Consider the following 14,723-nt stretch of genomic DNA (forward strand, 5'->3'; position numbering starts at 1 on the left):
TGTAGACTGGAAAGAAACTCTTCTAAACTACCAATAATAAAAACAAATTTCAATCAACTCCACTAGTACAAAGACTGAACTATCTATTAACTCTATGGAACAAAATGTAACAAAATCATTTTCATATGAAGAAGAAATCAAAGAGTATGCAGTCAAAAGATGTCGGAAAATGTATTGTTAAAGGTATACTAGGCAGTTAATTAATTTAAAACATCAAGATATTTTTCTGAATTTGGTGATGTCTGGTTCTTGTGAATTTTTAAATTTGTAATTGGTTGTGACTTTTATTCTAAATAAATACTTTTTGTACCTTCTTTTATACTTGTGGGTTTTTTCTTAAAGAAGCCTCTGTATTGTGTAAAATTCAGACTCCACAAAATGTGGATCTATCCCCTATTGAACCTGATACTCTGAATGTAGTCTAATCAGTGTAGCATTCAGGGAGTGGGAGCTTCCAATGGAAGAAATAACTAAGCACAATAATAGTTGAGACATCCATTACTGTCCTATTTCATCTGTCAACCATCATAGAGAAATGAATGACTAGTTACAACTAGGGAATTTAGGGCATGACTGAAGAATGTCCATTTGAACACACAAAAAAAGAAAATTTCTTAAATGTATTACAACTTTTCTGCCTTTTTTAAGAAAGTATACCACCTAACTGATTCATCATTTTCATAGTGGCTGTAATTTATTTACTATGCTATGATTCAGTGATACCCTTAGGACCTATCTAGGCATAAATGTTTTTGCCGCTACACTAAATGGCCTCAGGCTCCTACAGTTTTCATTGTTGCTGTTGTACTGTAAAAGTAACTTTTTCCTTTGAACCCCATATTTTTCCTATAACATTTTCTTTTCTTGATAATCTTTCTTGTCTCACTTTAAGTTCCTGTTTATGGTCTGGTATGGAATTGATAAACTATATAAACCTTCTCATTAGAACTCTGTTTAAAATGCCTTGTGGGAGGGGGGAGGTTCAGTGAATAATATGCGTGAGCTTTAGTGCATACATTTCATGATATCTGTTGTGGTTGCTTGGAATCCTTTCTTATTTTCTTCCAATTTCTTACTCACTCGTAATGGTAAGAATCCCTGGATTCTCCTTTTCACATATTCTCTAAGTAAATATTTAATAACCGTTAACCATAACCAATAACGATGAGCCAGGCCTTCTTCTAAGTGTTAAGGATACAGAAGTAAAGGGAACAGAAAAAAATTCTCTGCCCTTGTGAAGCTTATATTCTGATAGAATAGGGAAGAAGAGGTCAAATAATAACTTGTGGCAGCAAATGTTAGTGTTTACAATATCCATGTGTTCCTATATGTTTTCCAGTGTCCTTTGCATTTAGGATAGCTGTGTGACTACTTCTGGCAAATAGAATTTAAGCAGCAGTGATGGGTATCACTTCTCACAGTGGAGCTAAAAATCCAATGGGACTTCTTTCCTTCTCTTCACCTTCACTGGATACCACAGAGGCCACCTGTTGAAATGGTGTCATCCCAAGATGGAAGGAGCCTGCATCACTGAGCCATCACTTGGAGGAAAGCTAACTGATATAAGACTGTGATGGGAGCAAGAAATAAAGTGTTAAGCTACTTATTTGTTACAGCAGCCAGCATTAATGATCCTGACTAGGGACTTCCCTGGTGGTACAGTGGTAAAGAATCTGCCTTCCAATGCATGGGACGTGGGTTCGATCCCTGGTCGGGGAGCTAGGTTCCCACATGTGGTGGGGCAGCTAAGCCCACACTCCACAGCTACTGAGCTCACGCTCCTCAACTATTGGAAAACCCGCACACAACATCTAGAGAGAAGCCCATGCACTGCAGGGAAAGCTTCTGCACACGTCAACAAGATCCTGCGTGCTGCAACTAAGACCCGATGCAGCCAAAAATAAATAAATAAATAGATGATCCTGACTACAATGGAAATTAATACCTTGAAATAGGGTATTGCTATAATTAAAACCTAAAATATGTGGCATTTACTTAGGAGTTCAGTAGCAAGTAGCAAAAAACTAACATTGGAAGCTAGAAAGATGGTGATAATAGTATGCAGTGGCAAAACAATGAGTAAAATGTTACCATTACCACATAACTTATCTCGAGCCACTAAGTCAGCAGCAGTAAGATAAGTGATTGGAAAGAATCAATTAGGAAGTGATAGAGACTACTGATTGCATATGGCAAAGTATCACAAAAAGATAGGAGTTGAGGAAAGAACCAGTTTTCAAAAATAAATGAGAGATTACAGAAAGTCTAGATATTTCATTCTTCACAGAGGTGGAAAACCTGACTGGTTTTATATTCCAAACAGTAAAAGATGGGATTTATAAAAGCTTTGACGAAACCCCAGTAAAATTCAGCCCGGGAAAAGATAACATTTAAGGGTGTGGTTAGATAGGTTCAAGGTTACCACTAAGTTGAGGAAGGTTTAGTCTTATATTTACAAAAACACTGGGTATAGTTACTGGCACACGTAACTGACTGGAAGAAAAAGATCAGAAACCTATTTCTTTGTTTTTTTTAATGTTTTTAATGTTATTATGATTTTATTTATTGTTTTTAACACCTGCATTGAAGTATAATTGCTTTACAATGCTGTGTTCGTTTCTGCTTTTTAACAAAGTGAATCAGCTATACATGTACATGTATCCCCGTGTCTCCTCCCTCTTGCGTCTCCCTCCCACTCTCCTTTTCCCACCCCTCCAGGTGGTCACAAACCACAGAGCTGATCTCCCGGTGCCATGCAGCTGCTTCCCACTAGCTAGCTATTTTACAGTTGGTAGTGTATATACGTCCATGCCACTCTCTCACTTCATCCCAGTTTACCCTTCCCGCTCCCCATATCCTCAAGTCCTTTCTCTACATCTGCGTCTTTATTCCTGTCCTGCCCCTAGGTTCTTCAGAGCCATTTTTTTTAGATTCCATACATATGTGTTAGCATATGGTATTTGTTTTTCTCTTTCTGACTTACTTCACTCTTTCTGAGAGAATCTAGGTCCATGCACCTCACTACAAATAACTCAGTTTCGTTCCTTTTTATGGCTGAGTGATATTCCATTGTATATATGTGCCACATCCTCTTTATCCATTCATCTGCAATGGACACTTAGGTTGCATCCATGTCCTGGCTATTGTAAATAGAGCTGCAATGAACATTGCGGTACATGACTCTTTTTGAATTAGGGTTTTCTCAGGGTATATACCCAGTAGTGGGATTGCTGGGTTGTATGGTAGTTCTATTTATAGTTTTCTAAGGAACCTCCATACTGTTCTCCACAGTGGCTGTATCAATTTACATTCCCACCAACAGTGCAAGAGGGTTCCCTTTCCTCCACACCCTCTCCAGCATTTATTGTTTGTAGAATTTTGATGATGGCCATTCTGATTGGTGTGAGGTGATACCTCATTGTAGTTTTGATTTGCATCTCTCTAATGATTAGTGATGTTGAGCATTCTTTCATATGTTTGTTGGCAATCTGTATATCTTCTTTGGAGAAATGTCTATTTAGGCCTTCTGCCCATTTTTGGATTGGGTTGTTTGGTTTTTTTGATATTGAGTTGCATGAGCTGCTTGTAAATTTTGGAGATTAATCCTTTGTCAGTTGCTTCATTTGCAAATGTTTCCTCCCATTCTGAGGGTTGTCTTTTCCTCCTGTTTATGGTTTCCTTTGCTGTGCAAAAGCTTTTAAGTTTCATTAGGTTCCATTTGTTTATTTTTGTTTTTATTTCCATTTCTTTAGGAGGTGGGTCAAAAAGGATCTTGCTCTGATTTATGTCATAGTGTGTGTTCTGCCTATGTTTTCCTCTAAGAGTTTGATAGTGTCTGTCCTTACATTTAGGTCTTTAATCCATTTTGAGTTTATTTTTGTGTATGGTGTTAGGGAGTGTTCTAATTTCATCCTTTTACATGTATCTGTCCCGTATTCCCAGCATGACTTATTGAAGAGGCTGTCTTTTCTCCACTGTATATTCTTGCCTCCCTTATCAAAAATAGGTGACCGTATGTTCGTGGGTTTATCGCTGGGCTTTCTATCCTGTTCCACGAGCTATATTTCTGGTTTTGTGCCAGTACCATTGTGTCTTGATTACTGTAGCTTTGTAGTACAGTCTGAAGTCCGGGAGACTGATTCGTCCAGCTCCGTTTATCTTTCTCAAGATTGCTTTGGTTATTTGGGGTCTTTTGTGTTTACATACAAATTGTGAAATTTTTCGCTTTGGTTCTGTGAAACATGCCATTGGTGATTTGATAGGGATTGCATCAAATCTGTAGATTGCTTTGGGAAGTATAGTCATTTTCACAATATTGATTCTTCCAATCCAACAACATGGGATAGCTCTCCATCTGTTTGTATACTCTTTAATTTCTTTCATCAGTGTCTTATAGTTTTCTGTATACAATTCTTTTGTCTCCTTAGGTAGGTTTCTTCCTCCTAAGTATTTTATTCTTCTTTTTGCAATGGTAAACAGGAGTGTTTCCTTAATTTTTCTTTCAGATTTTTCGTCATTAGTGTATTCAAATGCAAGACATTTCTGTGCATTAATTTTGTATACTGCTACTTTACCAAATTTATTGATTAGCTCTAGTAGTTTTCTGGTAGCATCGTTAGGATTTTCTATATGTTGTAACAATGTCATCTGCAAACGGCGACAACTTCTTCATTTCTGACTTGGTTTCCTTTTATTTCTTTTTCATCTTTGTTTGTTGTGGCTAAAATTTCCAATACTATGTGGAATAATAGGGGTGAGAGTGGACAACCTTGTCTTGTTCCTGATTTTAGAGGAAATTGTTTCAGTTTTTCACCATTGAGAATTATGTTGGCTGTGGGTTTGTTATATGGCCTTTATTATGTTGAGGTAAGTTCCCTCTATGCCTACTTTCTGGAGGGTTTTTATCATAACTGGGTGTTGAATTTTGTCAAAAGCTTTTTCTGCATCTCTTGAGATGATCATATGGTTTTACTCTCTCAGTTTGTTAATATGCTGTATCACATTGATTGATTTGTGTATATTGAAGAATTCTTGCATTCCTGGGATAAATCCCACTTGCTCATGGTGTATGATCCTTTTAATGTGCTGTTGGATTCCGTTTGTTAGTATTTTTTTTTTTTTTTTTTTTTTTTTTTTTGCGGTATGCGGGCCTCTCACTGCTGTGGCCTCCCCCGTTGCGGAGCACAGGCTCCGGACGCGCAGGCTCCGGACGCGCAGGCTCAGCGGCCATGGCTCACGGGCCCAGCCGCTCCGCGGCACATGGGATCCTCCCAGACCGGGGCACGAACCCGTATCCCCTGCATCGGCAGGCGGACTCTCAACCACTTGCGCCACCAGGGAGGCCCCGTTTGTTAGTATTTTGTTGAGGATTTTTGCATCTATGTTCATCAGTGATATTGACCTGTAGTTTTCTTTCTTTGTGACATCTTCGGTTTTGGTATCAGGGTGATGGTGGCCTCGTAGAATGAGTTTGGGAGTGTTCCTCCCTCTGCTGTATTTTGGAAGAGTTTGAGAAGGATAGGTGTTAGCTCTTCTCTAAATGTTGTAGAATTCGCCTGTGAAGCCATCTAGTCCTGGGCTTTTGTTTGTTGGAAGATTTTTAATCACAGTCTCAATTTCAGTGCTTCTGATTGGTCTGTTTATATTTTCTATTCTTCCTGCTTCAGTCTCAGAAGGTTGTGGTTTTCTAAGAATTTGTCCATTTCTTCCAGGTTTTCCATTTTATTGGCATATAGTTGCTTGTAGTAATCTCTCATGATCCTTTGTATTGCTGCAGTATCAGATGTTACTTCTCCCTTTTCACTTCTAATTCTCTTCATTTGAGTCTTCTCCCTTTTTTTCTTGATGAGTCTGGCTAATGGTTTATCAATTTTGTTGATCTTCTCAAAGAACCAACTTTCAGTTTTACTGATCTTTGCTATTGTTTCCTTCATTTCTTTTTCATTTATTTCTGATCTGATCTTTATGATTTCTTTCCTTCTGCTAACTTTGGGGTTATTTTGTTCTTCCTTCTCTACTTACTTTAGTTGTAATGTTAGGTTGTTTATTTGAGATGTTTCTTGTTTCTTGAGGTAGGATTGTATTGCTATAAACTTCACTCTTAGGACTGCTTTTGCTGCATTCCATAGATTTTGTGTTGTCGTTTTTTTGTCATTTGTTTCTAGGTTTTTTTTTAATTTCCTCTTTGATTTCTTCAGTGATCTCTTGGTTATTTAGTTGTGTATTGTTTAGCCTCCATGTATTTGTATTTCTTACAGAATTTTTCCTGTAATTGATATCTAGTCTTATAGCGTTGTGATCAGAAAAGATACTTGATACAATTTCAGTTTTCTTCAATTTACCAAGGCTTGATTTGTGACCCATGATATGATCTATTCTGAGAATGTTCCATAAACACTTGAGAAGAAACTGTATTCTGTTGGTTTTGGATGGAATGTCCTATAAATATCAGTTAAGTCCACCTTGTTTAATGTATCATTTGAGGCTGTGTTTCCTTATTTATTTTCATTTTGAATGATCTGTCCATTGGTGAAAGTGGGGTGTTAAAGTCCCCTACTGTGACTGTGTTGCTGTCAATTTCCCCTTTTATGGCTGTTAGCATTTGCCTTATGTATTGAGGTGCTCCTATGTTGGGTGCATAAATATTTACAGTTGTTATATCTTCTCTTGGATTGATCCCTTGATCATTATGTAGTGTCTTTCTTTGTCTCTTGTAATGGTCTTGATTTTAAAGTCTATTTTGTCTGATATGAGACTCCAGCTTTCTTTTGATTTTCATTTACATGGAATAGCTTTTCCCATACCCTAACTTTCAGTCTGTATGTGTCCCTAGGTCTGAAGTGGGTCTCTTGTAGACAGCATATATATGGGTCTTGTTTTTGTATTCATTCAGCCAGTCTATGTCTTTTGGTTGGAGCATTTAATCCATTTACACTTAAGGTAATTATCAATATGTATGTTCCTATTACCATTTTCTTATTGTTTTGGTTTTGTTATTGTAGGTCTTTTCCTTCTCTTGTGTTTCCTGTCTAGAAAAATTCCTTTAGCATTTGTTGCAAATCTGGTTTGGTGGTGCTGAATTCTCTTAGCTTTTGCTTGTCTGTAAAGGTTTTAATTTCTCTTTCAAATCTGAATGAGATCCTTGCTGGGTAGAGTAATCTTGGTTGTAGGTTTTTCTCTTTCATCATTTGAAACATGTCCTGCTGCTCCCTTCTGGCTTGCAGAGTTTCTGCTGAAAGATCAGCTGTTAACCTTATGGGGATTTCCCTTGTTTTTTTTTTTTTTTTTGCGGTAAATGGGCCTCTCACCATTGGGGCCTCTCCCGCCGCAGAGCACAGCCTCCGGATGCACAGGCTCAGCGGCCATGGCTCATGGGCCAAGCTGCTCCGCGGCATGTGGGATCTTCCTGGACCGGGGCACAAACCCACGTCCCCTGCATCGGCAGGCGGACTCTCAACCACTGTGCCACCACTGAAGCCCTTCCCTTGTATTTTATTTGTTGTTTTTCCTTGCTGCTTTTAATATTTTTCTTTGTATTTAGTTTTTGATAGTTTGATTAATATGTGTCCTCTTGTGTTTCTTCTTGGATTTATCCTGTATGGTTTTCTCTGTGTTTCTTGGACTTGATTGACTATTTCCTTTCCCATATTAGGGAAGTTTTCAACTATTATCACTTCAAATATTTTCTCAGTTCCTTTCTTTTCTGCTTTTTCTTCTGGAACCCCTATAATTTGAATGTTGGTGTGTTTAATGCTGTCCCAGAGGTCTCTAATACTGCCCTCAATTCTTTTCATTCTTTTTTCTTTATTCTTCTCTGCAGTAGTTACTTCCACTATTTTATCTTCCAGGTCACTTATCCATTATTCTGACTCAGTTATTCTCCTATTGATTCCTTGTAGTGAATATTAATTTCATTTATTGTGTTGTTCATCATTGTTTGTTTCTCTTTAGTCCTTCTAGGTCGTTGTTAAACATTTCTTGTATTTTCTTCATTCTATTTCCAACATTTTGGATCATCTTTACTATGACTGTTCTGAATTCTTTTTCAGATAGACTGCTTATTACCTCTTCAATTGTTTGGTCTGGTGGGTTTTTACCTTACTCCTTCATCTGCTGTGTGTTTCTCTGTCTTCTCATTTTGTTTCACTTTCTGTGTTTGGGTCTTCTTTTCCAGTGCTGCAGGTTTGTAGTTCCCATCGTTTTTGGTGTCTGCCCCCAGTGGCTTAGGTTGCTTCAGTGTGTTGTGTAGGCTGGTGGAGGAGACTCATGCCTGTGTTCTGCTGAATGAGGCTGGATCTTGTCTTTCTGGTGGGCAGGAGTACGTCCAGTGTTGTGTTTTGGTGTTGTCTGTGACCTTATTACGATTTTAGGCACCCTCTCTGTTAATGGGTGGGGTTGTGTTCCTGTCTTGCTAGTTGTTTGGCATAGGGTGTCCAGCACTGTAGCTTGCTGGTCATTGAGTGGTGCTGGGTCTTAGCTTTGAGATGGAGGTCTCTGGGAGAGCTTTTGCCATTTGATATTACATGGAGCCAGGAGGTTTCTGGTGGACCAGTGTCCTGAACTTAGCTCTCTCACCTCAGAGGCACAGGCCTGACACCCAGCTGGAGCACGAAGACCCTGTCAGTCACATGGCTCAGAAGAAAAGGGAGGGAGGGATGGAGGAAGGAAAGAAGGAAGAAAGAAGAAAGTTATTAAAATAAATATTTTTTAATTATTAAAAATTAAAAAGTAATAAAAAAGAAAAAAATGAAAGGAAGAAAGAAAGAAGAGAGTAACCAAACCAAAAAACAAATCCACCAATGATAACAAGCCATAAAAACTATACTAAAAAAACCCCCAAAACGGACATACAGAACCCTAGGACAAATGGTAAAAGCAAAGCTATACAGACAAAATCACACAAAGAATTATACACATATACACTCACAAAAAGAAAAAAAGGAAATAAAATATAATTTTTTTTAAAAAGGAAGAGAGCAACCAAATCAATAAACAAATCTACCAATGATAATGAACTCTAAATACTAAACTATGATAAACATAAAACCAGAAACAAATTAGATGCAGAAAGCAAACCTCAAGTCGACAGTTGCTCCCAAAGTCCACTGCCTCAATTTTGGGATGATTTGTTGTCTAGTCAGGTATTCCACAGTTGCAGGGTACATCAAGTTGATTCTGGAGATTAAATCCGCTGTTCCTGAGGCTGCTGGGAGAGATTTCCCTTTCTCTTCTTTATTCGCACAGCTCCTGGGGTTCAGCTTTGGATTTGGCCCTGCCTCTGCATGTAGGTCACCTGAGGGCATCTGTTCTTTGCTCAGACAGGATGGAGTTAAAGTAGCAGCTAATTAAGGGGCTTTGGCCCACTCAGACCATGGGGAGGGTGAGCCTGCAGTGGCAGAGGCCGGCATAACATTGCAACAGCCTGAGGTGTGCTGTGTATTCTCCAGGGAAGTTGTCCCTGGATCACGGGACCCTGGCAGTGGCGGGCTGCACAATCTCCCAGGAGGGGAAGTGTGGATAGTGACCTGTGCTTGCACACAGGATTCTTGGTGGCTGCAGCAGCAGCCTTAGTGTTTCATGCGTGTCTCTGGTGTCTGTGCTGATTGTCGTGGCTCGTGCCCATCTCTTGAGCTCATTTAGGCGGTTCAAGAATCCCCTCTCCTAGCCCACCCCAAAACAATGGTCTCTTGCCTCTTAGGCATGTCCAGACTTTTTCCTGGACTCCCTCCTGGCTAGCTGTGGTGCACTAGCCCCCTTCAGTCTGTGTTCACGCAGCCAGCCCCAGTCCTCTCCCTGTGATCTGACCTCTGAAGCCAGAGCCTCAGCTCCCAGACCCCACCCGCCATGGCAGGTGAGCAGAAAAGCCTCTTGGGCTGGTGAGTGCGGGTCGGCTCGGAGCCTCTGTGCATGAATCTCTCCGCTTTGCCCTCTGCACCCCTGTTGCTGCGCTTTCCTCCATGGCTCCAAAGCTTCCCCCCGCCGCTCACCCCTGTCTCCACCTGTGAAGGGGATTCCTAGTGTGTGGAAACTTTTCCTCCTCCACAGTTCCCTCCCACTGGTGCAGGTCCCATCCCTATTCTTTTGTCTCTGTTTATTCTTTTGTCTTTTGCCCTACCCAGGTACGTGGGGAATTTCTTGCCTTTTGGGAGGTCTGAGGTCTTCTGCCAGCGTTCAGTAGGTGTTCTGTAGGAGTTGTTCCACACGTAGATGAATTTCTGATGTATTTGTGGGGAGGATGGTGATCTCCATGTCTTACTTCTCTGCCATCTTGAAGGTCGAGACAGAAAACTATTTATTTGGGAAGAAATTATATTACCAGAGAAATTATTAGCCCACCCAGACTAAAAAGTTATTTATCAGTTTAAGTTTCAGAGCAATTTTCCATGTGAGGAAGCAGGTTTTGAATGCTATACACACCCCACCAAGGAGATCCCTCAAAGGATCTCAAGGAGAGTAATGGGAAAGAACCTCACAGAGGAGAAAAAGGAAAGGATGGAGGTAGAGGGAACAATGTACAATGTTCTGCCCTGAGGGCAGAACCAGAATTTAATCATGAAACTTCCCAAACTGCCAGGGCAGGTGGGGATATATCACAGTGCCTACTCACAGGGTTTCAGAATTACTCTGGACAACAGACTGCTGTGTGTTTTCCATTCTTTTTTTTCCAAATGTGAGTATCTATTGTGGGTGTCCATTATCTATTGGATCTCAGAGGAGGCAGATCTCTTGTCCTTTTGACCATGGGTTGCTATATACCCTAAGTTGCTATACCAGGAGTCACCACATCTGGACTTGATGGAGAGAACTGCACATCACCCAAAGATCTAGGGGAAATGACTGTATTTTCTTCCTTAGTGAAAAAATGAATGTTTTTTTAAAATATAGGAATGTATTGGTTTTTTATTGTTGCATAACAAATTACCACAACCTTAGTGACTTAACACAGCACACAGTTATTACCTGACAGTTTCTGTGGGTTGAAAATCTGAGCAAAGCTTAATTGGGATGTCTGCTCATGGTCTCACAAGGTGTCTGCTGGGTTACATTCTCATCTGAAGGCTTGACTGTGCAAAAATCTACCCACTCAATGTGTTGGCAAAATTCATTTCCTTATGGCTCTAGAACTAATGGCATCTTGTTCCTTCAAAGCTAGCAGGAGAATCTACCTTTCCAGTCTTCTAAGACAGAGTCTTATACAGTATACCTTAATCAATTGAGTAACATTCTATCATTTTTGCCATATTCTATTGGTTAGAAGCAAGTCACAGATCTCATCCACACTCAAGGAAAGATATTTTACAAGGGGACTTAGCTCATTGTCTGCCACAGGGAAAAGGGGAACAAATAGATATTTGGTGACCAGAAGGCAAATATATTGGTTTTTACCAATCACTATGTGCTTCTATATTTTCCAGGCTGCCTTATGATTAAGTGGCCATGTGACTAGTTCTAGCCAATGAAATGTGAGCAGAACTAACGTTGGTCATTTCTAGACTGAGATGATTAATTATACAATGTACCTTCCTTATCACCTTTTCTCCCTTCCCTAGACCATGAAGGCTACATGTTGAAAGATGGCAGCATTACAACATAAAAGAAGTCTGGCTTTCGGAGCAGTGCTTAGAGACAAGCCACCCAGGAGAATAGCACCTATGCCCAGACCAGGACAGGAGTAAGAAATAAACACTTCTCATGTTAAGGCACTCATATTTGGGACTTATTTGTATGGAAGGTTGGAAGGGGGTGGAATATTATATAGGGGAGGAAGACAGCCTCCCTGAAAAAATGACTTAAATAAGGATCTGATAGCAGTAAAGTCTCAGCCACTCAGGCATTTCGGGGAAGAACTTTCCAGGAAGAAGGAACAGTAAGTATAGAGGTGCTGAAATGGGAGCTGGATAAATAGTATCTTACTGTGTCAGAAGCTATGTTGTTAATCAAATTGTTTTTAAGATATTTTACAGTAGTGTTTCCCAATCCCAAAATTATTTTGTTTAATATATTACTTTTATGAGCTTCATTCATAGAATTAAGTGTTTCAGGGACTAATATAAAATGTGAGTAAATTTGTGATTCCATTGCAAAGATATTATTATCATTAATACTTCTATATTTCTTTATTTTGTCCTTGATTTGATCTTTTCTTCTTGGTAACAAAAATCTTGTTTTAGATTTAAGAAAGAAATCCTACCTGGTAAAATTTGTCTGATAAGTTTAAAGAGTCTCTTTAGATTAATTCTGTCTTTTTAACTTAAAAAAGCTCAGTTTCCCAGATTCTTCCCCCCACATCCAGGATAGTGCCCGTGAAAAGAGGTGGCAGTGGAGGCTTATGTGATCATGTGTCAGCAGCTGGGGAGCTGGATCCATGGCATCCTCTGGATCTATGCTGGCCTCTCATGGGGAACGGCCATCTGGACTGCCTGGGTTGTGGAAAGCCAACTGGTCCCACCTCTGGCTATTCAGCTGATGGAGTCTGCTGAAGCCTGTGGCTAATGTGACTCATCATCCGATCTCTCAGGTTCTGGTAGGCCCAGCATTGCTCTCTGGCTGATTAGGCCTCCTCCCAGTTGCAGCTGCTGCTATAGACACTTCTAAATATCTGTCATATGTGCTATCTACTCCATGGCCTAGGCTATGCCTCCCTTGGGCTCTACCATGGTATCACCTCATCTTTCATCACTGCTGGCCCTACGACACTCACTCTATTCTCAGTGCAGCTGCTTTCATGTTTCTCATCACCATGTGGTTAGTTCTGAGGCCTATCCACAACAAGGAAACTGAGGTAGACTCAGTAAGGTAAAACTCAGGGTTTCCCTCTGTCCAACTACACTGTACCCCTGCACTTACTTTTTTTTTTTTTTGCCATACGTGGGCCTCTCACTGTTGTGGCCTCTCCCATTGCAGAGCACAGGCTCCGGATGCACAGGCTCAGCAGCCATGGCTCACGGGCCCAGCCACTCCACGGCATGTAGGATCTTCCTGAACCAGGGCACGAACCCGTGTCCCCTGCATCGGCGGGCGGACTCTCAACCACTGCACCACCAGGGAAGCCCCCCCTGAACTTACCTTGATGAAGCTGCCCTCAGGTGGGTGCCAGAGCAACCTGTGAGGCAATCTTCTTACTAAACCTTAAATATAAATTGAAGAAGATTCTGGGAAGATAGTGGAGTAGGAAGCACCAGGAATCTGTCTCCCCACCTAGACAATGATTGCACTATCAGAATCTGTCTGATGTAACTATTTTAGAGCACTGGAGTCTGTTGAAGGCTTGAAACTTCCAGGGGAGACTTGGATGGCAAATTGTGGTTAATTTTTGCCAATTTTAGCTCTCAGCACAGTAGCAGCTACCCAACTCCCACAGCCAGCCATGTGTCTGGCAGCTATATACATGTTCTTAGAGCAGCTTGTACACAGCTTACAGGAAACAGGGTGGTCAAAAAAGACTATATCCTCCAAATATCAGGTATCTGTACTCTGAGCACTGATTGCTGCCTCTGATCACAGAGGTGCAGACAAAGAGGTGGGTAGCCATTGTTGCTGTACCTACTCTCTCATTTACGCAAGTCCATCCCCATCCAGCTGGAGTGATTTCCAGGGGATTTAAAGAGCTGGTACCGTTTTCCCCCTTCATTTTTCATTTTTTTTCCCTTTCTGGAGGCAGACATTAAAGACTAGGGCATTCAAACACTACTGCCTTTATCAAGAAAATTAGAAGCTGACTGTGTATTCCCAGGGAAAGGCTCAAAAAAGACCTGCAAAGACCTTAAGTTACATCTCTGTCTGATCCTTGGCACAGAGACAGCCTGCAACAATATAAATATAAATATAAATATAAATATAAATATAAATATAAATACAACAAACCCTGGAAAGGGAGAGAATCTGATTTCTAGAGTTACCACGTTATTAGATTCAAATGTTCAAGGTTAAACTAAAAATCACAAGGCATACAAAGAAACAGGAATGCATAGCCCACTCAAAAGAAAAAATAAATCAACAGAAACCGTTCCTTTAAAAGATCTAATGGCAAGTATACTAGACAAAGTTTTCAAAACAACTGTCTTAAAGATGCTCAGAGAACTAAAGGAAGATGTAGAGAAAGTCAAGAAAATGATTTATGAACAAAATGGAAATATCAATATCAATAAAGAGATAGAAAACCTGGGGAAAAAAGAAATCCTGGAGCTGAAAAGTACAATAGCTAAAATGAAAAATTGGCTAGAGGGATTCAAAGGCAGATTGGAGCAGGCAGAAGAAAGAATTAGCAAACTTGGAAATATGACAGTGAAAATTATTGAGTCTGAGGAATAGAAAGAGAAAAGATTGAAGAAACATAAACAGAGCCTAAGGAATCAGTAGGATACCATCAAACAAACCAACATATGCATCATGGGAGTCCCAGAAGAAGAAGAGGGAGAAAAGGGGGCAGAGAAAATATCTGAAGAAAGAATGGCTGAAAACTCCCAAGTAAGATGAAATACATGAATATAAATGTCCAAGAAGCCCAACAAAGTCCAAGCAAGATCAACTCAAAAAGAGACCTACACCAAGATACATTATAATCAAACTATCAAAAATCAAAGAGAAAATCTTGAAAGCAGCAAGAGAGAGAAGCAAAGCATCACATATCAGCTATTCTCAGATTAATCCTAAGACTATCAGCAGATTCCTCACCAGAAATTTTGGAGACCAGTAGAGAGTGGGCTAATATATTCAAGATTCTA

This window comes from Mesoplodon densirostris, chromosome 8 (assembly GCF_025265405.1).
Source record: "Mesoplodon densirostris isolate mMesDen1 chromosome 8, mMesDen1 primary haplotype, whole genome shotgun sequence".
NCBI classification, from domain to species: domain Eukaryota; kingdom Metazoa; phylum Chordata; class Mammalia; order Artiodactyla; family Ziphiidae; genus Mesoplodon; species Mesoplodon densirostris.